The following is a 27,590-nucleotide window of genomic DNA, read 5'->3' on the forward strand; positions in this document are numbered from 1 at the left end:
GGTCGGGTGCGGGAAAAAATGGAAGGACTCTGACCAGGTCAGGCTCGAGGTCAGATGTGGTTCTTTCAGGTTTGGGTCGGGTTTCATTTGCAGACCTGAGCCAGCCTTTACATCAAGGCATATTTTCTATAATTTTGTCCATATGTTGCTGACACAGATCTTGACTGACAGACAAGCTGAAGGGTAGTCTCTGGAAGCAATATCTTCCAAATAGTGTTCTGAATGTGGTGATTTCCTGAGGTTCCTTAGCTAGGTGTATCAACCAATATCCATGTTTAGCATCCAACTTGGAAAAGAATTTGACTCGTGCGAACTTGAGATTCAATTCCTCTAGTGTTGGAATCTTGTGAGAACTTCTCTTTAGGGAGAGGTTTAGATGTCTCAGATCGAGACATACCCTGATTGCTACATCCTTTAGTGCGCACATAATTGAGCCGCAACAGTCTATGATGATGCACACGACGGATGATGTCATTGTGTTCCATGCCATCCAACTCGCGCTTACATTTTTCTTGTATGTGCATGCCGCACTTACTGGGAGGGTCGATTGACAGAATTGCATCCTCTCTGACGTGCAGTACAGCATTGCCTTTGAAATCTCCTATGACGTCGAACCTGTCTGGGTACATTTGTTGTAGGTTGTGGACTGACTCAATGCAGGTACCCTTGATCTCTTCAGCTGTAGTGGGTACCTTTGTGACCTCCTGGATAACCACAATATTGAGGTCCTTATACGTTGGTAGCCCTGTCACTGCTGGTCTGCTCGTGTCTACCAGGTAAGATATTTGTGGTTTCCATGTTGACCTGCCATAGCTGCATTGTATTGTTAGTGTACCTCTGCAAGGGATGGGTAACCCATTGTATGCAGTTAACTTTGCAACTGTTGGTTGTATCATTAATTTCCAACGATCCTGGAACATATCCTTCAGGATTCGGACTGGTAGGATATTTGCACTCCTGTGTCAATCTTAGTCCTGAGTGTGTGTTTGACAACTTTCTTTAGGCACATGATATTGATAGGAGCAAAAGCTTCCAGTTGTTTGACTTGAACACAATGTGTCATGTTCACAATGTGAAACGCCTGATCATCTTCTGGCAGAGAATCACACCACACTGAGTCTTGTCTCAGGTCAACTTTGCTGTGGACTTTATGTATCAGCTTGCATTTACACAGGTCTCTGGTGCTCTCCTTACTGCTGTTGCCATGTTGCTGTGCCTGTCTTCTGTTTGTTTATGTCCTATTGTGATTTCTGGCTGCATCAATGGAGTCAGATTTCGTGCATAGGCAGGCCCAGTGTCCTTTTGCACCACATGCCTTGCAAAGGTCTTGAAATGCAGGACAAACCACACTTACCACACAACTTGTTTGCTTTTTCGAATCTGGTTATTGTGCCGATACTGTCAGCTGCACCTAGTGTTTGCAGATGCTGTTGTCCAGCTACAATGGCTTCATATTTCCTGCCATCTTCTAACAGCACATCAATGCTCTTACCTTTCTTTTTCCCCAAGAGGTCTTTTTGAAATGCTTCAATTGGTGTTGAGACAACCACCAGCTCCATTATTCACTCTGACAGCTCAGTTTCTGAAAAAGCACATTCATCGCCCTGACTACAGCATCTGCTGATGAACTGATCTATTGATTCCTGTGACTGCTGCCTGTAGGACATCAATTCCAGGTGATGAATTCTAAAATTCACTCTTACCCAAAGCTGATCTTCTAGCACTTTCCATATCTTTGTGGATCTTTCTGGTCCTCTTCAGATAGGCCAGAGGTATTGATTCTGTATAACCCCTCATTTCCAACTGCTGTCAGTATTTTCACAGTCTGCATCTCTGATTCGACTACCACTTGGTCTGTGAAGCATAACTGCATGCTTTGTTTAAAAAGTTTGAACTCTGATAGAATATAAATGGCCTTCCAGTTCATGCTGGGGGGAAATTTGATACCTATCTTTCTGCTGTTCTTTTGTTTTCTGCTCTGTATTTAACTTTGTTCAGCTGTGTGTATGCGTACAGCACTGTATTTGCTATGACTTTTCTATTTGTGGTTTGAAACCGGTTTTAAAACTTGTTAAATTAACTCTACAGTTTCCCCTTTGAGAAATTCTCTTTTTTATTTAGACTAGCTGCTTTGATGGAGACCAACAGGTACTTGACTGTGTTCTCTGTTTATTTTGCTTTCAGCACTTCAGTCTGAATGTTTACACAGGTTTTTTGTACTAGAGTTTATTTATCATCTTCACGGTTGAGCAGTTCAATGATTTTTCAGCTTGACTGCTTCAATGGATACGCTGCAGCATTCGGGGGTTTCTCGTGCTTTTTTTTGGACGCCTCCTGTAATGGCGTTGACCTCGATCAGCCTGAAAGAAGGATTGAGTTTTCCCCAGTTTTTATTTCTCTCCCACGGAGGCTTTAAAAATTAATTTTTTAAGCACTTCAAGCTTTTTTTTTAAAACAGGGATTCCTCGACATGTTGGCACAATGACTCAATGGATCACAGGAATTTATTTGCAGCCTGTCTTTCAGTGCTCTGTCTCCCACAGCTAGATGTAATTTTTTTTTCCCACTGTTTGAGCCAGTATTTCTTTCACTCTTTTCAGGCACCTGTTTTAAAGTTTCTTCACTGGTTTGCTGCTTTGCCCGTGGTCTTCAAGGTTATAGCTGGTCTTTCACCACAGCTGCCTCCATGTCATGTGTTCTTTGTGTGATGTTAAGCAACACAATGAGGTATGTGGGTTCCAGTGCCTTGAAGATCTCTAACAGGCTTATTAACAGCTAAACTAGTATATACAATACAGAGCAAACTATGTACAGAACCTTTGCCTAGGGTGTTGCAGTTGTAGAGTGACTCTGGTTTCTAGTCACATGACTATATCCTGCTACTTAGCTCATTAGCATACTGAGTTCTTAAAGGGACATCACTCTTGAAGTGACCATAGTCAGAGAATATCCCCTGCAATGACTTATTTTCCTGTCAAATACCACACCTGCCTCAGCTCATCTGCTGCTGAAGCTATCATTCATGCCTAGCTGCCTCCTAAACGTAACTATTCCAATGTCCGCTTTGTGGCTTCCCACATTTTACCCTCTGTAAACTTGGTCATACAAAACTCTGCTGCCTGTGTCCTTAATTGTACCAAGTCCCATTCACCTATCACCCTGGGCTTTCTGACCAGTGTTGGCTTCCAATTAAGGAACGTCTTGATTTTAAAATTCTCATTTTTTGTTTTCAAATTGCTCATGGCCTCACCTCTCCCTATCTCTGTAATCTTCTGCAGCCTGACAACCCTCTGAGGTATCTGCACTTCTCTAATTCTGGCTTCTTGAGCATCTTCGATTTTACTTACCCAACTGTGCCTTCAGCTGCCATGTCACTATGCTCTAGAATTCTCTTTCTAAACCTCTCCACCTCTCTACCTCCTCACTTTGACCAAACCTTTGGCCACCTACCCTTAGATTACTTTTTGTGGCTTGTCAAATTTTGTTTAATAATGCTCTTGTAAAACACCTTGAAACATTTTACTCCATTAAAGTTCCTACTAAATACAAGTTGTTGAAGGGAATAGCGTCGGTGTGAAGGGAATAGTTTTCAGGATTTTACAGGAAATTTTTCATGTGTAGATGTATTTAAAACAGCAGCCATTTTTCTATGTGTATTTCAGTTAAATACCTATTTGTGGTGAAGTAAAAAAAAACATTAAATTTAACTAGAATGCACCATTTCTAATTTATTTATTTAGAGATACAGCACTGAAACAGGCCCTTCGGCCCACCGAATCTGTGCCGACCAACAACCACCCATTTATACTAATCCTACATTAATCCATATTCTCTATTACATCCCCACCATTCTCCTACTACCTACACCTATGGGAAATTTACAATGGCCAATTTACCTATAAACCTGCAAGTCTTTGGCTGTGGGAGGAAACGGGAGCACCAGCGGAAACCCACACGGTCACAGGGAGAATTTGCAAACTCCGCACAGGCTGTACCCAGAACTGAACCCGGGTCGCTGGAGCTGTGAGGCTGCAGTGCTAAACACTGCGCCACTGTGCCGCCCCAACTGGTAGCAATGCTTGCAGGAGAAAGAATTTTCTTCAATTTGAAATGAGATGTGGGAATTACTGGTAAGCTTGCTTTTATTGCCAGCCCCTAGTTGCCCTGAGAAGGTGATGAGCTGCAGGCTGCATGATAATAGTGTTCCCCCAATGACATTAGGTAGAGAATTCCAGAATATTGACCTATTGACGCTGAAGGTACAGTGATGCATGTCAGAGTCAGAATGACTTAGAAGTTTGACTTGAAAAGAGCTTGGAGATGACAATGGGTGATAGATCTCGCTGGCCAGAAAGGCACTGCCGAAGCAAACTTGGTGAGTTGCTACAGTGCTTCCTGGAGGTTATGCATTCCTCAACCACACAGCACCAGAAATGGATGGGGTGGAGTATGTACAATTCAAAATTTGCTGCTGCCTGTAAGTCTAGTGGTTTGGGTTCCATGAATAGCTTAGTAACCAGACTGCACACAATCATGGATAAAGAAGTGAAATACAGGAAAATCAGACAATCTAACAACAAGAAACATCCAATTGGCCCAAAAAGCAGTTCCCCAGTTTTCTTTCCTCCCCTCGTGGAGATGCGAGTTTTGTAGCTCAGCCATCTTTTCCACAGCGATGAGCTGACCTTCATTACCTGCCTATGTAGTCATTCTTCATGGCCGAGTGGCAACTCCATAATAGGTCATCACCAGGCCTGCTCCTGTCCTCCATCACCATCTACAAATGCACATTGTTTAGCAAATGCCGTGGGATAGTACTCTTGCCTAATATTCTGCTCTCTAGACAATGAGGCCCAACTTCCATCCTGCCTGAGATCAGCTAACTCAGCACAGCCTAGGTGTTGAAGCTGAGACTTTCTGATTGGTATGCCTCCATATAACATGAGAGAAAATGCATTTAGTCTCCATGCAAGACAATCAGAAGAAAATGTGGTTGATGGTGTGGATGTTTTGTATCTAAATTTACACAACTAAAAGAATGCAATTCTTGAAATAGTCCCCTGAATAGTCATTGTTGGATAACAGACCAGGATAGTCCTCAGCCACAGTTATATTGATGACTGATAAGTGGACCTTGGATATAATTGAGGAACCCTGATCTATTTTTTTCCAATTTCTTGTTTGGGTAGTTTTATTATTCTATATATTTGTTGCCTTTTTATATCTATTGTTCTCCTCAACTTCCTACCTTTTTAAATGACTCCTCCTAATTTTTAACCTATGTCCCTTTTGAGCCTCATCAATCCTCATTGATTTTGGAAACTCTCAAGTGAACAGCCTGCCTTTTCCTGTACTGTCATGGGCTGGAGTGTAGGAGGAGGAACAGCACCTTTCTCATGCCTGAGGAAGTTACATAAAGGAGCTTCCTGGACAGAGCCCAGAAGAAGCCAGAATGGAGTCAACCTCATCTTAAAAAAAAATTAAAGATATATACAGCTCCAGCACTCAACTAAACACATGCAAAGTGGGTATCGTGTCCCTTTACACTTCAAAGGTGAGTGGGAGAAGCCAAGGGCCTGCATAACATCTGGAAACTGAATAAAGCAAGCCTCCTTCACACAACAAAATAGAATGAGTCACCTTCAGAGAGATAGACATGCACTGTAATTAGATAGGTATTAAAATTTGTGACATTATTTTCAAGGAAGAACTCATCCCTCAGTAGAGTACTCCTCAATAACATCTGGAGAGCACTGCCAAAGTTGGGAGAACTGTCCTCCAGACTAATCAAGCAACAGCCTGACAGTCATACTCACTGAAACATACCTTACAACTAATGTCCAAGATTCCTCCATCACTGTTCCTGGATATTCTCTGTCCCACTGGCAGGACAGACGCACAAGAGGTGGTGGCACAGTGGTATACAGTTGGGAGGGAGTGGCCCTGAGTCCTCAACTTTGACTCTGGACCCCATGAGGTCTCATGGCATCAGGTCAAACATGGCAAGGAAACCTCCTGCTGATTACCACCCTCAGTTGATGAACCACTCTTTGAAGAATCACCTGAGGGTAGCAAGGGCACAGAATGTACTCTGGTTGGAGAATTTCAATGTCCATCACCAAGAGTGGCTCAGTAGCACCACTACTGGTGGCCGAGTCCTAAAGGACACAGTCGCTAGACTGGGTCTGCGACAGGTAGTGAGGGAACCAACAAAAGGGAAAAACCTACTTGATCTTTCCTCACCAATCTACCTGTCGCAGATGCCTCTGTCAATGACAATATTGTTAGGAGTGACCACTGCAGTCATTGTGGAGACAAAGTGCTGTCTTCACACCGGGGATACCCTCCATTGTGTTGTGCTAAATGGAATAGATTCAGAACAAATCTAGCAGTTCTAAACTGGGCATCCATGAGGTGCTGTGAGCCATCAACAGCAGCAGAATTGTATTCAACCACAATCTGTAACCTCATGGCCTAACATATACCTCACTCAACCATTACCATAAAGCTAGGGGGATCAACCCTGGTTCAATGAGGAGTGCAGGAGAGCATGCCACCAGACATACCTAAAAATGAGGTGTCAACATGGTGAAGCTACAGCACAAGACTACTTGCATGCCAAACAGCGGAAACAGCATGCAATAGACAGGGTTAAGCCATTCCGCAACTAATTAATCAGATCTAAGCTCTGCAGTCCTGCCACAACCAGTCGTGAATGGTGGTGGACAATTAAACAACTAACTGGAGGAGGCTGCTGTACAGATATCCCCATCCTCAATGATGGGGGAGCCCAGCACATTAGTGCAAAAGATAAGGCAGAAGCATTTGCAACTATCTTCAGCCAGAAGTGCCGAGTGGATGATCCATCTCGGCCTCCTCCTGAAATCCCCAGCATCACAGATGTCAGTCTTCGGCTAACTTGATTCACTCCATGTGTTATCCGGAAATGGCTGAAGGCACTGGATGCAGTAAATGCTATGGGCCCTCACAACAATCCAGCAGATAGTACTGAAGACGTGCTGCAGAACTAACTGCACCCCCAGCCAAGTTGTTCCAGTACAGCTACAGTACTGGCATCTCCCCGACAATGCAGAAAATTGCCAGGTATGTCCTGTCCACTAAAAGCAGGACAAATCCAATCGGATCAATTGTCACCCCATCAGTCTACTCTCAATTATCAGCAGTGAGGAAAGTGTTGTTGGCTGTGCTATAGAGTGACACTTACTCAGCAACAACCTGCTCACCGATGCTCTGATTGGGATATGCCAGGGCCACTCGGCTCCAGCCCTCATTACAGCCTGGGTCCAAAGAGCTGAGAGATGAAGTGAGAGTGACTGCCCTTGACATCAGGGCGGCATTTGACTGAGTATGGCATCAAGGAGCCCGAGCAAAACTGAAGTCAATAGGAATCAAAGGAAAATGTTCCACATGCTGGAGTCATACCTAGCATAAAGCAAGATGGTGATAGTTGTTGGAGGCCAATCATCTCCGCCCAGGACATCACTGCAGGAGTTCCTCAGGGTAGTGTCCTAGGCCCAATCATCTTCAGCTGCTTCATCAATGACCTTCCTTCCATCACAAGGTCAGATGTGATGTTTGCTGATGTTTATATGGTTTCAGCACCATTCGCAACTCCTCGGATACTGAAGCAGTCCGTGTCCACGTGAAGCAATATTTTTTTTTATTCATTCATGGGATGTAGGTGTCACTGGCCAGGTCAGCATTTATTGCCCATCCCTAATTGCCCTTGAGAAGGTGGTGGTGAGCTGCCTTCTTGAACCGCTGCAGTCCATGTGGGGTAGGTACACCCACAGTGCTGTTAGGAACGGAGTTCCAGGATTTTGACCCAGTGACAGTGAAGGAACGGCGATATAGTTCCAAGTCAGGATGGTGTGTGACTTGGAGGGGAACTTGCAGATGGTAGTGTTCCCATGTATTTGCTGCCCTTGTCCTTCTAGGTGGGAGAGGTCGCGGGTTTGGAAGGTGCTGTCTATGGAGCCTTGCTGCGTTGCAGCAGTGCATCTTGGAGATGGTACACACTGCTGCCACTGTGCGTCGGTGGTGGAGGGAGTGAATGTTTGTAGATGGGGTGCTAATCAAGTGGGCTGCTTTGTCCTGGATGGTGTTGAGCTTCTTGAGTGTTGGAGCTACACCCATCCAAGCAAGTGGAGAGTATTCCATCACACTCCTGACTTGTGCCTTGTAGATGGTGGACAGGCTTTGGGGAGTCAGGAGGTGAGTTACTCGCCTCAGGATTACTAGCCTCTGGCAATGGACAAATGGACAACATTCAGGCTTGGGCTGATCAGTGGCAAGTAACGTTCGTGCCACACAAGTGCCAGGCAATGACCATCCCAACAAAAGAGAATCTACCCATCTCCGCTTGCTGTTCAATGGCATTACCATCACTGAATCATCCACTTTCAGTATCCTGGAGGTTACCATTGATCAGAATCTGAACTGGAGCAACCACATAAATGCTGTGGCTACACTAACAGGTCAGGGGCTGGGAATTCTGTGGCAAGTAACCCACCTCCTGACTTCCCTAAGCCTGTCCACCATCTTAAGTCACAAGTCAGGAGTGTGATGGAATACTCTCCGCTTGCCTTTAAGTGCAACTCCAGTGATCAGGAAACTCGACACCATCTAAGGACAAAGCAGTCCACTTGATCGGTACCTCATCCACCAGTTTAAACATTCAGTCACTCCACCACCAATGCAAAGTGGCAGCTGTGTGTACCGTATAGAAATCCACTGCAGCAACTCACCATACCTCCTTTGACAGCACCTTCCAAACCCACCACCTTTGCCACCTAGAAGGACAAGGGCAGCAGATGCATTGGGACATCACCACATGCAAGTTCCCCTCCAACTCACACACCATCCTGACTTGGAAATATATCGCCATTTCTTCACTGTTGCTGGATCAAAATCCTGGAACTCCCTCCCGAACAGCACTGTGGGTGTACCCGCACCAGATTGACTGCAGCAGTTCAAGAATACAGCTCACCACCACCTTCTCAAGGGCAATTAGGAATGGGCAACAAATGCTGGCCTTGCCAGCAACGCCCACTTTCCATGAAATGAAATAAAAGAATTTTTAAAATTGTGATTAAGGGTTACTCTCGCCTCGGAGTCAGAAGTTCATGGGTTTCAGTTCCCACTCCAAAGACATGCCATATAATCCAGGCCGATACTCCCCGATGCTTATGCTGGGGGAGTGTTGCACTGTTGATTGAGGGTAGCCCTGAGAGAGTGCAGTATTGTCGGGGGGCAGTACTGCATTGGCGGAGGGGCAGTACTGTCGGCAGTGCACTCTTTTTGATGAGGCGTTAAACCAATGTCCCATCTGCCCTCTTGAGCATGTAAAAGATGCCACAGCAGTTATTACGAAGACGAAAGGGGAGTTCTCTCCAGTGTCCTGAGCCCATATTTGTCTGTTGACCGACATCACATTAAAAAAATTGATCTGGTTATATATCACTGTTATGGCCAGGTGAGAAAAGTGTCTAGGTGTCTCTTTCAGCCTTCACCTGGTCTTATTGTAACCGGATTTAATTTTTAAACATGCTGTGTTTTGAGCTCCCCCTTGGTGAATCCTTGTTCATATTCCAATTATAAGGCTAAGACATGAGCATAAACAGACTTTCTTGGGTTTCAAGAAGAAAAGTGAAATTTTATGAACTGACTAAGAGTCTAAGTTTAAATTTACCACCTACGAATACACGCCGTGCCCTACGCTAGCATACATACGCGAAACACACATGCAAATAGAGACAGAAATGAGCAGAAGAAAAATAGTGGAGAGAGGTTTGAGGCAATATCAGAAGAGTTTCTTGTGACTGTGCTGTAGTGCTTTTGTAGATAGTCTTGCTTTTCGTTGGGGCCCAGCATTCTTCTTAAACCTTGTTCACTGTTGGAGACTTTTCTCTCTTGGGGTACATGTGTCTTCAATGGGTCTTCAGTTCCATGAGAAAGAGATGAGAGCAGACAGGAGAGAGATCTTTTCAGTCCAGGAGCAAACCGCTTTCTGAGTTTTAAAATTCTGTGGCAAGTTCAAATTCAAAAAACTCCAACAGTCATGTGATTAAACTGGTCGAACTACATCTTCTGTGTATTGGGGAGGCAGGGACTGGTTCCTTTATTCCAACACTGTCTGCTAGTATGCAAAAAAGGTCTTTCTGACGAGGGACCTGGCAATTCCTTGTGATAGGCCCTCTTTTTTTTTTTCCCAGCAACAATTTTAAGTTTTGATGTTCATGTGGCGAAACATGTTTCTTATTCTTGGCAGGTGGGGGCCTGCATGACAATCATCTTGCTGTGCACAAATTGGCTGTCGCCTTTCCTACATTATTTCAGAAAGGTACCTCATTGGCTGTAAAGTCCTTTGAGCCATTCTGAGGACCTGAAAGGTGCTATATAAATGTAAGTTCTTCTTTCCTTTCTGCTGCATGTTCCTGCTATTTTGTAGATAGTAGACGTGACAGCATTACATTTGAGGCCTCATATCTTCTCAGTACAAAGTAAAACCATACATGACATATTTCGCAACAGTTCTTGCTGGTTCAGAACTCCTTAGCTTTCCTTCCGCCCCCGTGTGATATCCAAAATCAAATTGTGAGATAGATTAGTGAGAAAAATGGGGTAAGACAGACCAGAAACTGGGCACCCTGGAAGCCCAGGACATAGGCCTCAGGGCTTAGATTACAGACTTTTTTGAATTTTGCTTCATTTACTGGATTCTTCCTTTATCACATAATACTCTTCTTGTTGATAGGACTACTGCTATTTTGACAAGTCTCCAGTCAGATCAGCCAGAAAAGCCATTCCAATGAGTTACACCTCTTATCTTTGGGAGTGGCCAAATCAATTGACCCATTTGGGCTAGTTGGTTTTCCAATATTTCTCTTTTGAGAGAATAGAAGGAGGCAAGTTCTCCAGCCTCTGCAGCAAGTCACTGTTACACACTGTTGCACACTGCTGTCCTTTTTATTCTATCTGGGACCTTGATCTTCCCAGGCACAAGCTGCAAATCCATAATTCTAGGGTGAGGTAGAGCTGATCGAAGTCTTCACAAACTTTTACACGTTTCTTGAAGTTTTCAAGCGTATAATTTTGCCTGTGGCATTTTTAGAATCTTTGAAGTGTGGGATCAATCTGAATGAAGCAGTGTGCAGGCATTCTGAATGAGCCCCCAGTAATTCTATTTGAGTTCCCTGAGGTTGCAATTTGGTTTCCAGTAGTTATGGCTGGAGCACCGGCTGGGTTCAGTTCAACAGTCTGAAGGACTTTTATCAGAATACAGCAAAGACAAGTGAGGTTTATTGTAAAGGCAGAGTGTGTATGCCTATTGGGGATGCACATGTCCTATTTTTTTTTTGATACAGGAAAAATGAATAGTTTTCCTGCAGGTATCCATATTGTGGTTGTCTGCTGAACTTGCGCAGTTTGGTTTCACTATATCCAGAGAACAATCTTGAAGCTGCAGCACTGAACTCTGCCGGGACTGGATCTTCATATTACCCTAACTAACTACCCTAGTTCAGAGGGAGCTTGGTTCATTACTGATCAACATCAAGATATACACTTTTTTTTTCTCTTTGGACTAGCTGTTAACAGTTCTCTAACAATTCCCTGCACTACTATAAAGCTTCCGTAAGCTTCATTTTCTGATTTTTACAACCAGTTATACACATCAGCCTGCACAATGTAGTGAAGTAGAACTCCTTCATTAATGGGCGATAGAAATGCAGGTGCTCATTTATTATTTGTTAATAGAAATTTGAGGCATGTAGCACTAAACAGTATAAGGAATAAAGAGCAGGTAAATGCTGCATTGAGTAGTTCCATTAAAAGGTACGGGCTATTCAAGGTGACATGACAATTTACTGGCAATGGATGCTATTAATTGGTGAAAAATTGTCTATTGTGTGAGTGGGAGTCAGCTACTGGCATGTTTTTACTCTAGGCCATTGGGCGAAATAGAGGCTCTGCCTCATATACTGCTGCCCATACAAATCAAAGTTTGAGCTTTTCAATTTTACTCTGTTGAATTACTTGATGACAATTGACCTCAGCATCCTTGGGTTAGGAAGGATGAGAAAAAGCCAACTCTGGTTCCTCCCCCTGATTTCTGGAAATTTGTAAATGTCAGGTGAGAACAGGGTGAAGCTCAGCTTGTGATGCTTTTGATGTTTAATATCCTGTCATAACTCAAGTCTAAATTTCCACACAAGCATGCTTTAAACATCATTGATAACCAATGGGTTATAGCAACCCGAATCAGAAAATCTAATGCCTGATTTTTATTCCAAGGTAGCAATGCAGTAAAATGAGTGGCTGGCTCATCTTGGCAGGCTCGGTAGAACTTAATGGCTGGGCCTCATTAAAATTCCGCTTGCAGTCGAATGAGTCTATATTATCTTGAGTTTATAAGAATGAGAGATGGTCTCAATGAAACATATAAAATTCTTGGAGGTCTTGACAAGGTAGGGGCTGAGGCTGTTTTCCCTGGCTGGAGAGTCCAGAATGAGCATCAGGATAAGGGATCGGCCATTTAGGACTGACATGAGAAATTTCTTCACTCAATTCCCTGGTCTATGCTGAAACCCTCATGGTTTACTGGGTAATGGCACTGATCCCCCGACTGCACTGATTCTCTGGTTTATTGGGTAAAGACCGATCACCAGTCTACGGTGATTCCCCGACTTTTTATATCCTTTGTGAGAGATGTTGTCAATTCACTATCTCTCTTTTAACTCTTTCATAATGTCAACATTACCCCTCTTGTGTGTTAAACAGATATGGGATGCAATGCATACATATCTGTACATGGGATCAATATGAAATCAGTCAGTATGTATGTCTGCTATCAATATATTAAAGCAATAAAATAATAAAAATGGTGCTGAAAAAAGATAAAATAATAATTTCTTCAATTCTAGGCAGCACAGCTCTCCACCATAAAGTCTATAATATTGCCTAACTTCACAATAAGAGTGAACCCAACAGCCAGCAACAAGTTGTTGTAAATTCCCTGCAAAAACTTAAACAGAGACAATGAGTAAAGGAGACCCATGTCTCTGTTTCTCTAGTCGAGATGTAATGTAGTGTAGTGGTGACTTCACCTTTAAGAAACCAGGCCACTGATACAACTGATGACATCATCATGCATATATAAGGAGGAGACAACATTTTGAGAGTGACACTCAGCCAATGGGTTGCAAAACGAGCATATGCACCAATGAGGAAAAGGCCTGGACCTGAGATCCTGCAATGTAGATAAGTAAGACAATAGTGTTTGTGTTGAATCCGAATATAAAGCCTGCAGTTATTATTTCATGAAGACTTAAGAAAACACAGCACAATACTACAGCAGAATCAAAGAACAATCTGTTGCAGTTATCGTCCCTCTGTGGGCCAAAGAGGACTCAAGTGGCTCACTTCCTTGACTTTATTACTCAGTGCTGTTAATTGGGGCAGTATTTTATACAGGCACTCTATCAGGCATTACTGCTCAAAATCTTTACCTTTTTAGATGCTATTTATCTTGTCATATTACATCAGCACTTGTCCCTTCAGAGTATGTGCTATTTTCCAACAAAACCCAACTTCCATTCTATAAGTCAGTTACTTTGATTATTAAAGATATGATTATTAAAGCCCTCAAGATTGAACAAATCTTAGATCTCAGATTCGCAGTGGTGAGAGGTTATGTGAAATGTCAATTTAAATGTAAACAGGATCAATATAGCAAGCTGTGTCTGCTGTAGGCTACCCTGGATGACCTAGTAACATTTATGTACATTTTTTCAATCCTTCACTCTCATTCTGTCTTTCTATTTTTCTCTTTTAGTGTTTTTACCCTTCACAGTCCCCCTGGTTATGGGATTTCTGAGTATTGTGTGTTGCTTTCTATCTTTGGAAGCAGCAGATAGAGAGGATTATGGAACTTCAGCTACTCCAGAATCCACTGAATTAACCCTATAGTTTTAATAAAGGGCTTCCCCTCTTGCTGTGAATGCTGGGAAAACTCCACCTCCATAATGCGTCAGGCTTTCTCTCCTCATTGTTCAGTGGGACGAGGCAGGAGGAGTGCTGGAATTTACCAGCACAGCACGTGTCCTTTTTTCTAATCACCTGAGAGTTTCTATAAGCAGTCTGCATTTTTCATTACCTGGAATCTGCAAAATTCACTCTGTCTTATGCTGTATTCTGGATCTCATGTAACCCTAGTAATTGGTTTACTGGAATTTTCACCAGATTTTTAGTATTGAGTTATCACAGCTTATCTACAAAGTTTGCAATGACTGACTTAAAATAGTATGATACTGTGACGAAGTAAGGAAAATTCTGTATTTTATGTCAGATAGTTAGGGTAAATCTGATTTTAAAATGGCTTTTGCTGGCTGTATTTCTGAAGGAATCCCTCTGCTGCCATGGTAGTGATTGATACATCTAACTGGACAGATCTACCAATGCATTCAGTGGCCTGGAAAGGTTTGCTTTCTATATCGCTTTGTTTAAAAATGAACTAATGAAAAAAAAATGCTCAGAATAGTGGTTTCCCAACATTAATATTTCAAGGTGAAAGATCTGTGACACTGTTTATTTGTGTGCTTCAAACAAATAGTTATAAAAGGAAGCACATGAAAATACAAACATACAGAAATGGCAGGAAAAGACCAGCTGTTCCTCCGAGTTAATCTATCCAGACATCCTTCAGCCGTCCACACCTTCTCTAGTCACACAATCTCCTGGGAGAGGCGAGCAGTCTTGCCATAGCTGAAATCATGCTGTGCTTGCTCAAGATATGTTTAGACTGGAGATAAACTCCATGGGTGTGCTGGCAAGTTGCATTATCCAGATACAATGTCACAGATTGTTCAAAACCTCAGGAGGACATTGTTTAGAAAAAAAGACTTAGCAGAAGAAGTTGAAGAAGCAATAGCTCATGACAGAGGATTAGACTTTGCTAAGTTTTTCATTTTTGTACAAACTGTTGGGGATCAACAAAAATAAAGGTCTATGAAAGACTGTTTCAGCTGCAGCTAATCAAACTTTGCAAAGTTTGTTATAAAAGATATTTTAGCCCCTCGTAGAGTTATTTTATTTTTACATGTTATTTATATGTGCTACCTGCTGACTAACACTGCTCCAACCGTTGAATCACTTGTTAACATGCAACATGTAGTGATGTATACTGAGCTATTTATATATTCAGTAGTATGTTGATCAAAATTAAAGCAATATCACGACCTCCTCTCCCTCACTTCCCTGCCATGGCATCCTCCTGCTTTCAAGCTGGAAGGTTTCCCATTGGTCCTTCAACTTCAAGAGCTCACCCAAAATCCTTATTTGGACGTCGAGCGCGCCTTCTGACCACCAGTTGCCAAAAGCATAGAAAATCGCAATGAGTAACTGTGTGTGGGTGAAAAAAATGGTCACGCCGCCATGCCGCGGCGATCTTCCTTGTGGCGGCCCAGGATAATGAGCCAGTCAGACTGCCCACCACCCCCACCCAATTACATGGAGGGGCCAGGCTCCCCACCGCCAGCAATGGTGTCAGCTGTCTGTGCGTAGGCACCGGCGTCATTTTTAAAGGGCAGCCAAACCTACAGGGTCATTTAAATTTGTAAAGCGCTACCCCTCCCCCAATTTACCGCCAATAAATCTGTCGCCCTTCCCTACCCCAATAACAATTAAATTCAACATTTGCCCTCTCTCCCCCCCCCACCCCCCCCAAACCGATCAAAGAGCAGAGGTCTCCCCTTTCCACCCTCCCCTACACTAGTACTTTGCATGAGAGTCCATTTCGCCCCCACCCAACTGCACTAAAAATCATAGGTTCCCCCCTTCCTCACCACGGTGACGTCTGCTTTCCCTGGACGGGAAAGTGATGGCGCGTGAGTGCCGACCGCTGCTCAGAAGATCGCAGCCTGAAGGTAAGATCACAGTTGATTTTGTTTAAATATATTCATTTTATTAATTTAAATATGTTAATCCAGGTACCGTCGCCCAGCGGCGGTGGTGGGGTGGCTGGCTGCCACGAACCTCGCTGCCAGGAAGATCAGGCCCGGCAATCCTGGCGTTTGGGCCGCTGCCAGAATGACCTTCGGGCTAACCCCCGCACCCCCCCTCCACCCCTGCCATGGAGCCCGACGTCAGTAGTTCAGTAAAATCCTGGCCACAGTGCAGGTTTCTGGCCCACATTTGAGCCTGACAGCAGGTTTCAGAAACCTGCAGGAAAATCCTACCGAATGCATCAGCACTATGGAACAAATCCCCATTTACAGACAGATTGTAAGAGCTTCTACAAGTATGTAAAAAGCAAGAGAGTAGCAAAAATAAATGTGGGTCCCTTAAAGGTTGAGACAGGAAAAATTATAATGGGGAATAAAGAAATTGCAGAGAGGTTAAACAAATATTGCCTTCGCTGTAGATAACTCAAAACAATTACCAGAAATAATGGGGAATGAAGAGTCTAATGAGTGTGTGAAACTTAAAGTAATTAATATTAGTAAAGAAAAAGTACAGGACTGAAAACTGACAAATACCCTGGATCTGATGGCCTCCATCCTCGGAAGGAAAGAAAGAAAGACTTGCATTTATGTAGCACTTTTCACAACCACCGAATGTTTCAAAGTGCTTTACAGCCAATGAAGTACTTTTGAAGTGTAGTCACTGTTGTAATGTAGGAAATGCAGCAGCCAATTTGTGCACAGCAAGCTCCCACAAACAGCAATGTGATAATGACCAGATAATCTGTTTTTGTGATGTTGATTGAGGGATAAATATTGGCCAGGACACTGGGGATAACTCGTCTGCTCTTCAAAATAGTGCCATGGGATCTTTTCCATTGATCCAAGCAGGCAGATCGAACCTTGCTTTAATGTCTCATCTGAAAGATGGCACCTCCGACAATGGAGTACTCCTTCAGTACTGCATTGGAGCTTTGGCCTTGATTTTTGTTCTCAAACGCTGGAGTGGGACTTGAACCTTGTGACTCCGAGGCAAGAGTGCTGCCCACTAAGCCACAGGTTCTAAAAGAGGAAGTTGTAGAGATAATGGAAGCATTGGTTGTGATCTTTGAGAATTCTCTAGATTCTAGAATGGTCCCAGTGGATTGGAAAGTGGAAAATGCAACACAGCTATTCAAGAAAGGAGGGAGAGAGAAAACAGGGAACTGCAAGCCTGTTAGCCTGACATTGGTTGTCAGGAAAATGCTAGAATCTGTTACTAAGTAAGTGGCAACATGGCACTCAGAAAATCATAACATGATTAGTCAGAGTCAATATGGATTTATGAAAGGAAAATCATATTTTACAAACCTATTGGAGTTTTTTGAGGATGTAACTAACAGGATAGATAAAGGAGAATCATGGATGTAATATATTTGGATTTTCAAAAGACATTTGATAAGATGCCACATGAAAGTTTGTTACACAGATAAGGGCTCACGGGGTTGAGGGTAACATATTAGCATGGATAGAGGATTCATTAAATGACAGAATACAGAAATAAACAGGTCATTGTTGGGTTGGCAGGCTCTTATTTGCTGAAGTGCTGCAAAAATCAGTGCTGGGGCCTCAGCTATTTACAATTTATGATGACTTAGATAAGAACATAAGAGCAAAAGACATAGGAGAAGGAGTAGGTCATTCAGCCCCTCAAGCCTGCTCCACCATTTAATAAGATCATGGTTGATCTGATTGTGGCCTTAACTCCACTTTCCTGTCTGTACCCCATAGTCCTTGACTCCCTTGTAGATCAAAAACCTGTCTAACTCAGCCTTGAATACATTCAATGACCCAGCCTCCACTACTCTCTAGGGAAGAGAATTCCGAAGATTAACGACCTTTCGAGAGAAGAAATTCCTCCTCATCTCCATCTTAAATGGGAGACCCCTTATTTTCAAATTGTGCCCCTTGTTCTAGATTCACCCACAAGGGGAAAAATCCTCTCAGTATCTGCCCTGTCAAACCTCCTCAGAATCTTATGCGTTTCAATAAAATCACCTCTCATTCTTCTAAACTCCAATGAATATAAACTTAACCTATTCAACTTTTCCTCATAAGACAACCCCTTCAGCCCAGGGATTAGAGAATGAACCTTCTCTGAACTGTTTCCAATGCAAGTATGTACCTCCTTAAAAAAAGTGACCAAATCTATACACAGTACTCTAGGTGCGGTCTCACCTTAACAGTTGTAGCAAGACTTCCCTACTTTTCTATTCCATCCGCCTTGCAATAAAGGTCAACATTCCATTTGTGTTCTGCTGTACCTGCACGCTATCTTTTTGCGATTCATGTACAAGGACACCCAGATTCCTCTTTACCGCAGCATTCTGCATTCTCTCTCCATTTAATAATATTCTGCTTTTCTATGCTTCCCACCAAAGTGGGCAACCTCACATTTTCCCACATTACATTCCATTTGCCAAATTTTTGCTCACTCACTTAACGTATCTATGTCTCTTTTCAGACACTTTGTGTCCTCCTCACAACTTGCTTTCCTACCTATCTTTGTATCGTCAGCAAATTTGGCTACTGTATACTTGGTCCCTTCATCCAAGTCATTAATATAGATTGTAAATAGGTGAGGCCCCAGCACTGATCCCCGTGGCAATCCACTAATTACAGTTTGCCAACCTGAAACTCCCTCGTTTATCCCGACTCTGTTTCCTGTTAGTTAGCCGATCCACTATCCATGCGAATATAGTACTCCCAACACCATGAGCTCTTATCTAGTGTAGTATCTTTTATGTGGCACCTTATCGAATGCTTTTTGGAAATCCAAATGCATTACATCTACTGGTTCCCTTTTATCCATCCTGCTCATTAGATTTTTTTTAGATTTTAGATTTAGAGATACAGCACTGAAACAGGCCCTTCGGCCCACCGAGTCTGTGCCGACCATTAACCACCCATTTATACTAATCCTACACTAATCCCATATTCCTATCACATCCTCATCTGTCCCTATATTTCCCTACCACCTACCTATACTAGTGACAAAATATAATGGCCAATTTACCTATTAACCTGCAAGTCTTTTGGCTGTGGGAGGAACCCGGAGGAAACCCACGCAGACACAGGGAGAACTTGCAAACTCCACACAGGCAGTACCCAGAATTGAACCCGGGTTGCTGGAGCTGTGAGACTGCGGTGCTAACCACTGTGCCACCCTCAAAGAACTCTAATAAATTTGTCAAACACGATTTCCCTTTCATACAATCAGACAGCGTCAACATGGTTTTATTATTTTCTAAATGTCCTGCTACTGCTTCATTAATAATGGATTACAGCATTTTTCCAGTGACAAACATTAGGCTATTTGGCCTGTAGTTTCTTGCTTTCTGTCGCGCTCCCCACCGCAACTGCCCCACCCCCCACGACCCAAATTCTTGAATAGAGGTGTTACATTTCCGGTTTTCCAATCCGCTGGGACCTTTCCAGAATCTAGGGAAGCTTGGAAGATTACAATCAATGCATCGATTCTCTCAGCAGCCACTAATTTTAAGACCCTAGGATGCAGGCCATCAGATCCAGGGGACTTGTCAACCTTTAGTCCCATTATATTACCTAGTACTTTTTCTCTAGTGACAGTGATTGTTTTAAGTTCCTCTATCCCTTTTGCCTGTTGATTTTTTTTGCTATTCTTGGGATGCTTTTTGTGTCTTGTACTGTGAAGACAGATACAAAATATTTGTTCAAAGTCTCTGCCATTTCCTTGTTTCCCATTGTTAATCCCCCAGTCTCATCCTCTAAGGGACCAACTCTCTTCCTTTTTATATATTTGTAGAAGCTTTTACTTTGTTGCTATATTTTTTGCTAGTTTACTCTCATACTCTAATTTCTCCCTCTTTTTTTGTTAGTCATCCTCTGCTGGTTTCTAAAGTTTTCTCAATCTTCTGGCCTACCACTAATCTTTGCAGCATTGGACACCTTTTCTTTCAATTTGATGAAGGGACCAAGTGCAATGTATCCAAATTTGCCAATGATACAATTTTAGGTGGGACAGTAAGCTATGAGGATAACACAAAGAGGCAGAATTTTAGCCATGGAGGTGGGTTTATTTCTGGGTGATAAATCCACCTCCAGAGTTGGGGGACTGATTAAAGTTAGGATTTTCATGGAGGTGAGCCTTTAATTGGTATAGAGAAGGGTTTCCTGTTCACAGAACCAGTGGGGTTGGGAACGGATGCGGGTCAGATGAAGTGTGGGACTCATTTAGACACCCCATGGCAGCCTCACTGAGGCTGCTGGTTGCCCTGAGTGAGTGATCTGCGGTTTGTGCCAAAGCCTTCCACTGCACCAGAGAGAAGAGCAATGTCAAGGGGAGCTGGAAGCCTGGCACCTGGGACAGGGCAGACCCTCACTTCATCGAAACTGACCTGGATCTAATGCTGGGGGCCGTGAGGGAGAGGAGGGAGGTCCTCATCTGGAGAGTGGCAGGAGGAGAACGCCTCGTCATGCAGTAGGGCCACTTCACTGTTTAGCATCATCTCCCGCCACCTCCTCTTCCTCCTCCTCCCTCACCTCCTACTTTTGCTTCTCTCCTGATGAGCTGTCTTCTTCCAGGGCTTCATTGTCCTCAGGATCCACAACTCTCTGGAGACCCATGTAATGGCGAGTGCAGCAGACCATCACAATGACCATTGCAGGAGGGTACTGGAGGGACCCACCCAACCAACCAGTCCAGGCACCATAATCTCATATTCAGAAGCCCGATAGCCTGCTCAATGGTTGTCCTACTGAGCAGATATCATTGGTTATTTTGCCTCTGTCTGGGGCTCCACAGAGAGGTCAGTAGCCATGTCTTCAAGGGATATCCCTTGTTCCCTAGGATCCATCCAAGCACTTTGTGGGCTGGCATGAAGATCTGAGGCAGCCTGAACTATCAGAGGATGAAGGAGTCATAGCAGCTGCCAGGAAAGTGAGCACGCACATGGAGGAAGCTCTTGTTGTGGTCACAGACTATTTGGACATTGAGGGAGTGGAAGCCCTTCCTGTTGATGCATCTCACTGACCAATCTTTCAGTGCCTTGATGGTCACATGGGTGCAATCGATGATGCCCTGCACCAAGGGGAATCCAGCGATGGAGGTGAATCCCAAAGCCCTCTGTTTCTGTGAGGCCATGTCTGTTGTGATATGAATGTGCTGTTCAGCTCTGGCAACCAGCAAGATTCAGTGATTTGCAGCAGTTTGCAAGCTGTCACCAAGATCCGCAGCTGATCCTTGGCAGGAGACCGAGATGAAGAAGTTCAAAGCCACAGTGACTTTGAGGGCCACTGGCAAGGCACGGTGACCAGTGCTGTGAGGTGTGAGGTCTTCAGCGATGAGGGTACAGATCTCTGTGACCATCTGCCTGGAGAGTTGCAGTCTCCTGCGATGCTGGATTTCGGTCATCTCCAGGTAGCTCTGTCTTTGGCAGTAGATCCAGTGTTGAAGGTTTAGTCTCCATTGTCTTTCAGCCCCTCTTTCCTCCCCCGTGCCCTCCTGATGCCCAGGTTTCTACCCTTCATGCAGAGGGTGTTGCCCCTCATCTGCATTGGGCCAAAATTCTGACAGTTATGCCCCATTGCCAGCTGGAGCCTGCTTTCTGGGAAGGTGGTCACCTAATTATCCTTGGCAGCCTTACCCCCTGCTCTCTTGCGCTCATGCTGCCTAGGGAGTGCCAACCCTGTCCAATGCCCTGGTGCTGACTGCCCACTCTCCCTGCCACCTGCACAGCACCCTGGGGCAGCTATGACCAGATGTCCGCCCTTTGCCCACCTCCCTTCAGCTGATCTGTTTCTGAAGGTGCGGGTAGCCCATGCACCCCTTTAAAAAAATTTCAGCATCCAACCTTGACATGCTCTGAACAAGTTTTTAAACTGCTTTAATTGGCCTCAATTGGGAAGAGAGCAGGATTCCTATCCCATCCTCCCCCCCGCCCTGTGTCAAACTCCAGAAAGCTTGTTATGGAAGCATAATGCTGGAGCCTATCTTTACTGAGCTTCACATTTATTGTAGAGAGTGAAAGCATTACAAATGTGTAGCTCCTCACTCAAACCCTCCACCAGTCTCAGTAAGTGTCTGCTTATAAGTACTCAAGTAAGACCCCAGTTAACACCCTCCACTTGCATATTATTAAACAAGTAATACACAATTAACAGATTAACACCCTGGTGAACATTGCCAGCGCCAGGAATGGCATTCTGCAACTGACATCTCGGCTGGCGCCAATATTTTTGGTCCCTCCCACCGCCCCCACCCCCAATCCCCTCCCGCCTTCGAGTACCCAAAAATTCAGCCCAGAGAGAATGAAAAGGGATGTAGACAGGTTAAGTGAGTGGGCAAGAAGAAGTATAATGTGGAGAAATGTGAGGATTTTCCATTTGATAGGAAGAACAGACAAACAGATTACTTTTTTTAAATGGTGGGAAACTATTAAATATTGGTGTGCAGAGGGATTTGGGTGTCCTTGTACACGAAACGAAGAACGGTACAGCAAGCCATCAGGAAGGCAAATGGTATGTTGGCCTTTATTGCAAGATGGTTGAAGTACAAGAGTAAGAAGTCTTGCTGCAATTGTACAGGGCTTTGGTAAGAGCAGACTTGGAATACTCCGTAACCAGAGAAGGACATATTTGCCTTAGAAAGGGTGCAACAAAGATTCACTAGATTGATTCCTGGGATGATCAAGCTGTGCTAGAAAGAGAGATTGAGTAGAATGGACTATACTCACTGGAGTTTAATGAGAGATGATCTTATTGAAACATGCAAGATTCTGAGAAGGCTTGACAGCATAGATACTGAGAGGCTGTTTACCCTGGCTGACGAGTGTGGAACAGTAGTTCTTAAACTGGGGTCCGGGGACCCCTAGGGGTCCATGGAGATTGTTATATATTATATTATTTGTACAGAGCTGGAAACTAATTAGCTTGGAACTAATTGTTATGGGCAAGTGTGTTCCGGGGAGCCACGTTCACTGCTGCATTGCAGTCATGCGATGTGTAACACAATACCATTCTAAACAGTCTCTACCAGGCAGCAGCGAAGCTGAATGAGTTTCAGCATTTCTAAGTCAGAAGTGTGATTACAGAAGACAACCGGAGACATAAGAGACTTTCCGCGTGGGGGTGGGGTCTGCAAGATAATCGATAATGTTGCTGGGCTTTTGCTGAACATATTTTACAACCGTGGCAGAGGAACATCTGACAATAACAATATCATGCTGTACCACAATTATTTTCAAATAGGATTAATTGTACAATCATTTATAAAGATTAGCACAGAAGAAACCTGTTGCTTTTGCATCTTGAGAACTGCACAATTTGCAATTACTTCCGACTGGGACACTGATCAAGACAAGAGTCAGCAAATGAATGGTGGCTGGAGGTGGGCTTGGTGCAAGCCAGGAGGCTGGGAGTAGAGTGCAGCACAGAGTGGGCTGGCTGTTTTCACCTCGGAGGGGAGTGTGCATAGAGGAGCACTGAGAGCAAGCAGAACTTTCATTTTTGGGTATTATATAGTGCTTTCATTTTAATGGGGTGTCTGTGATTACTAATCCATTTGAAAAGGGGTTGCCTTCAATCAAAACGTTTAAAAACCATGGGTCCAGAATGAGGAATCACAATCTCAGATCAAGGGGTCGGCCATTTAGAGCAGAGATGAAGAAAAGGTTCTTCTCTGAGGGTTGTTGATCTTTGGAATTCTCTACCCCAGAGAGCTGTAGATGCTCAGCCATTGAGTCTACTCAATGCTCAGATTGATAAATTCTTGGACTCTTGAAGATCAAGCAGGAAAGTCGAGTTGAAGTCAAAGATCAGACATGATCTTCTTGAATGATGGAGCAGGTTTGAGGGGCCGAATGGCCCAGTCCTCTTATTTCCTATATTCTTATGTTCATCCATAAATTTAATTAGTGCAGTTGAGATGAGATGATTGTTTTTGGGATCAACTAATCTCAATGGAGCCGGGCCAGTGTGGAGAGATTGCGGGGGGTGCAAGAAATGAGCGTGCCTCGTCTGTGGGGGAAGGATGATCAGGACTGAAACTTTCATTCCATTGGTCCGGGCTAGGTTTAAATCCGGGTCAAGGAGGTGAAAGGCTGATGTCTTAATGTCAGTTACTCCTCAGGAACTTGAATTTTCAACTTTGGCATCTCTGAACCTTGGATTATAATCTAACCCCACAACCCTGAAATTATAGTGGGCGATGTCATTAAATTCCTTCATTAAATTCTTCATTCTCCTTTTAAGAGATGCTGTAACTATTTTCTACACAGATTAACACCTCTATTAAAATAGCACAAAGGAATTTGATAGCAGCTAGTCAAGTGCTCATGAAATGCCTTCACATACAGTAATTTCCCCCCGTTTACTTTCTTCAGTGCTCTGCTTGTATCCCATGTCAAAGTCTTGTCAGAAGAGCAGGAAAGATTGAGAATAGTAACTGATTTGTGACTGAGATCTGTATATTCACCCAATATATAAAGTATCAAAGTCAAACAAGTACCAGCCATCAAATATACCAATATTCTAAACAGCTCATACAGATTTAAACATATATTAGGACTGAAGTAAAAACATTATGACATTTTAGGAGACTGAGAGTGTTATGTTTGTCAAGCGATGCACAGCTGTCATGTGGGCAGTGGAGAAGTGCTAACAATAATTACTGTCCTACAAGTTCTACTATACCAAAAAAAAATGATTTAAATTCAGAGTTCCTCTCATCAAATCAAGTTCTTATTTTATTGATGAAGGTCGTTCACAAGTTCATGCATTACGTAAATCGAATACCAAATACTATTTTGCATGCTCGAATAATTCACTGTTATAAATTTATAATGTAAACTTTGAAAGGAAGCTCAGAGATATGGGTGCTGGTGTTCTAATGTGCCATGGCATGGGTTGAAAGGGGTTCTCAAAGAAGGCCTCATTTTCCATCTCCAGTCCAGGTTGATCCCAGCTTGAGCGGTGGTGGTCTCTCTGCATCTGTGAGAGTGAAAAGAAATAAAATTCTGCATGGGTCCCTGTCTTGATCACAATCCAGCGACTTGTGCTGGAAAGTGTATATGTCATGTGAGGAACAAGCTTGGCATGGTTACATAGGCTGATGGAACTCAATGCCAAAACTCATAAATGCAGGTGGCAAAGCACCTAAGAATAGCCACAACTCCTTGGATCCTACCCCAGAAGGAAGCAATGCCTTCAGGAAAGGAGAGGATAAGACTAGAAGGGATTCTTTTTTCGAAAGCTGAATTATAATGTGAGTACTCCCCTACAGATCAAGATGGTCAAAGCAGAGCCCAAGCTCTCTCCCACTCGGCTACTTGTAACTGGTACAGAGGAATATTGGTGGAGGCAGTAGATTATCAAGCCGCTCTCTCCATTGGAGAAAAATTCAGAATCTAAACAATGACAGAAAAAATATGTAATTTAGGTTCTAGGTGGCTGCTTATTAATAAAATGGAACAAATGCAACCTTTTAAATGCAAATTTCCCTGGGCTTTTTTTTCCCTCCAGCATTTTTGGACTTGAGCTTCTACTGTGAGGTTACTTCTGATTGAATGAAGATGTATACTTTGGATTTCTGAACCTTCAGCTTTGAAGAGCCAGACAAAATAGAGTTGGCCCCTCCAATTTCTCATCTACATGCTGCCTCATGACATCATCCCAAAGCACAATATTAATTTTCATTGTAATCTGATGATACCCAGCTGTACCTCAGCACCACCTCTTTCCACTCCTCCACTGTTGCTAAACTATCAGACTGCTTATCCAACATCCAGTACTGGATAAGCAGAAATTTTCTTCTATCAAATATTGAGAAGACTGAAGCCATTGTTTTCGGATCCCACTCCAAACTCCATTCCCTAGTTACCAACTCCATTCCTCTCCTTGGCAATTGTCTGAGACTAAACCAGTCTGTTCACAACCTTGGTGTCACATTTGACCTCCTTGAGCTTCTGACCTTAGAATCACGGCATCACTAAGACCTGCCTATTTCCACCTCCGTAACATTGCCTGACTTCACCCCTGTCTCAGCTCATCTGCTGCTGAAACCCTCATTCATTCATTTATTAACTCAAGATGTGACAATTCCAATGCACTCCTGGCTGGCCTCTCACATTCTACCCTCTGTTAACTTGAGGTCACCTAAAACTTTGTTACCTGTGTCTTAACCCGCACCAAGTTCCATTTGCCTGTTACCCCTGTGCTCACTGACTTACATTGACTCCTGGTCTAGCAATGTCTTGATTTAAAAATTCTCATCCTTGTTTTCAAAGCCCTCCATGGCCTTGCCCCTCTTTAGTTCTGTAAACACCTCCAGCTCCACAACCCTCTTGGATGTCTGCGTTCCACTAATTCTAGCTTCTTGAGCATCCCCAATTTTAATTGCTCTACCATTGGTGGCTGCATCTTCTGCTGCCTAGGCCCTAAACTCTGGAATTCCCTCCCTAATCCTCTCCTTCTCTCTACCTTGTTTTCCTCCTTTAAGACGCTCCTTCAAACCTACCTCTTTGACCAACTTTTGGTCATCTGATCTAATATCTCCTGATGTGGCTCAGTGTCATATTTTGTCTTATAATGCTCCTGTGAAGCACCTTGGGGCATTTTATTTTGTTAAAGGTGCTATCTAGATATAAGTTGTTGTTGTTGAAAGACTTGAAGGCTTTAAGTGTCCTATGTAAAATCAGTTTTGGCAAAATTAAACTGTCTCTGATTTGCTACTAATTGATAATTTCACCCGAATACCACAGGGTGACTGGTGTGAGAACTGGAGACAGTGGGTGAGATCTTACCAGCCACACACAGGCAGCTTTGGAGGCAGGCAGGGTGGGAAATTTGCAGAATAGCATAGCAGGTCAGCCACCTGACGCATTCCCATCTCTGGGAGATCTTGCTAGAGGTGGGTGAAGAACAGAAGCAGCTACCCGCCCAGCAGTGGTGGGTAGCCAATTAGTGGCAAGTAACTGGCAACTTGGGGCCAGATTGAGGATACTGCCAGAATCTTACCAGTGGTGGAAGGGCCCCATTCAGCAGGCAAAGCCTGGCAGATCCCTGGTGGCAGCCTCCTGGCAGCAGGCCGGAGGGTGCCAGTGAGGCCTCCTTTATTTATTCCCCCACCCACATGGAGTCACTTCTGCTACAGGCTTTTCCTCCTCAATGAAGGCCTGGCAGCTGTGGTCACAAATAATTTTTAAAAATCACAATTTAGAGTCATAGTCATTTAAGGCACAGGAGAAGTCCTTTCAGCAACCGAGTCCATACTGGCTCTTCACAGAGCTATGCAGTCAATCCCACTCCCCAGCTCAATCCCTGCAGCCCTGCAAGTCTTATCTCTCAGGTGGCTATCCAACTTCCTCTTGAAGTCATTGATCGTCTCCACTTCCACCACCCTGTGGGCAGCAAGTTCCCGGTCATTACCACCCGCTGTATTAAAAAAAAAAGTGCTTCCTCATATTCCCTCTGCATCTCTTGCCCAAAACTTTCAATCTGTGTCCCCTAGTCCTTATACCATTCACTAATGGGAGCAGTTTTTCCTTGTCTAACTTATCTAAGCCTGTCATAATCTTGCACACTTCTATTAAATGT

This window comes from Heterodontus francisci, chromosome 30, assembly GCF_036365525.1.
Source record: "Heterodontus francisci isolate sHetFra1 chromosome 30, sHetFra1.hap1, whole genome shotgun sequence".
Taxonomy (NCBI): domain Eukaryota; kingdom Metazoa; phylum Chordata; class Chondrichthyes; order Heterodontiformes; family Heterodontidae; genus Heterodontus; species Heterodontus francisci.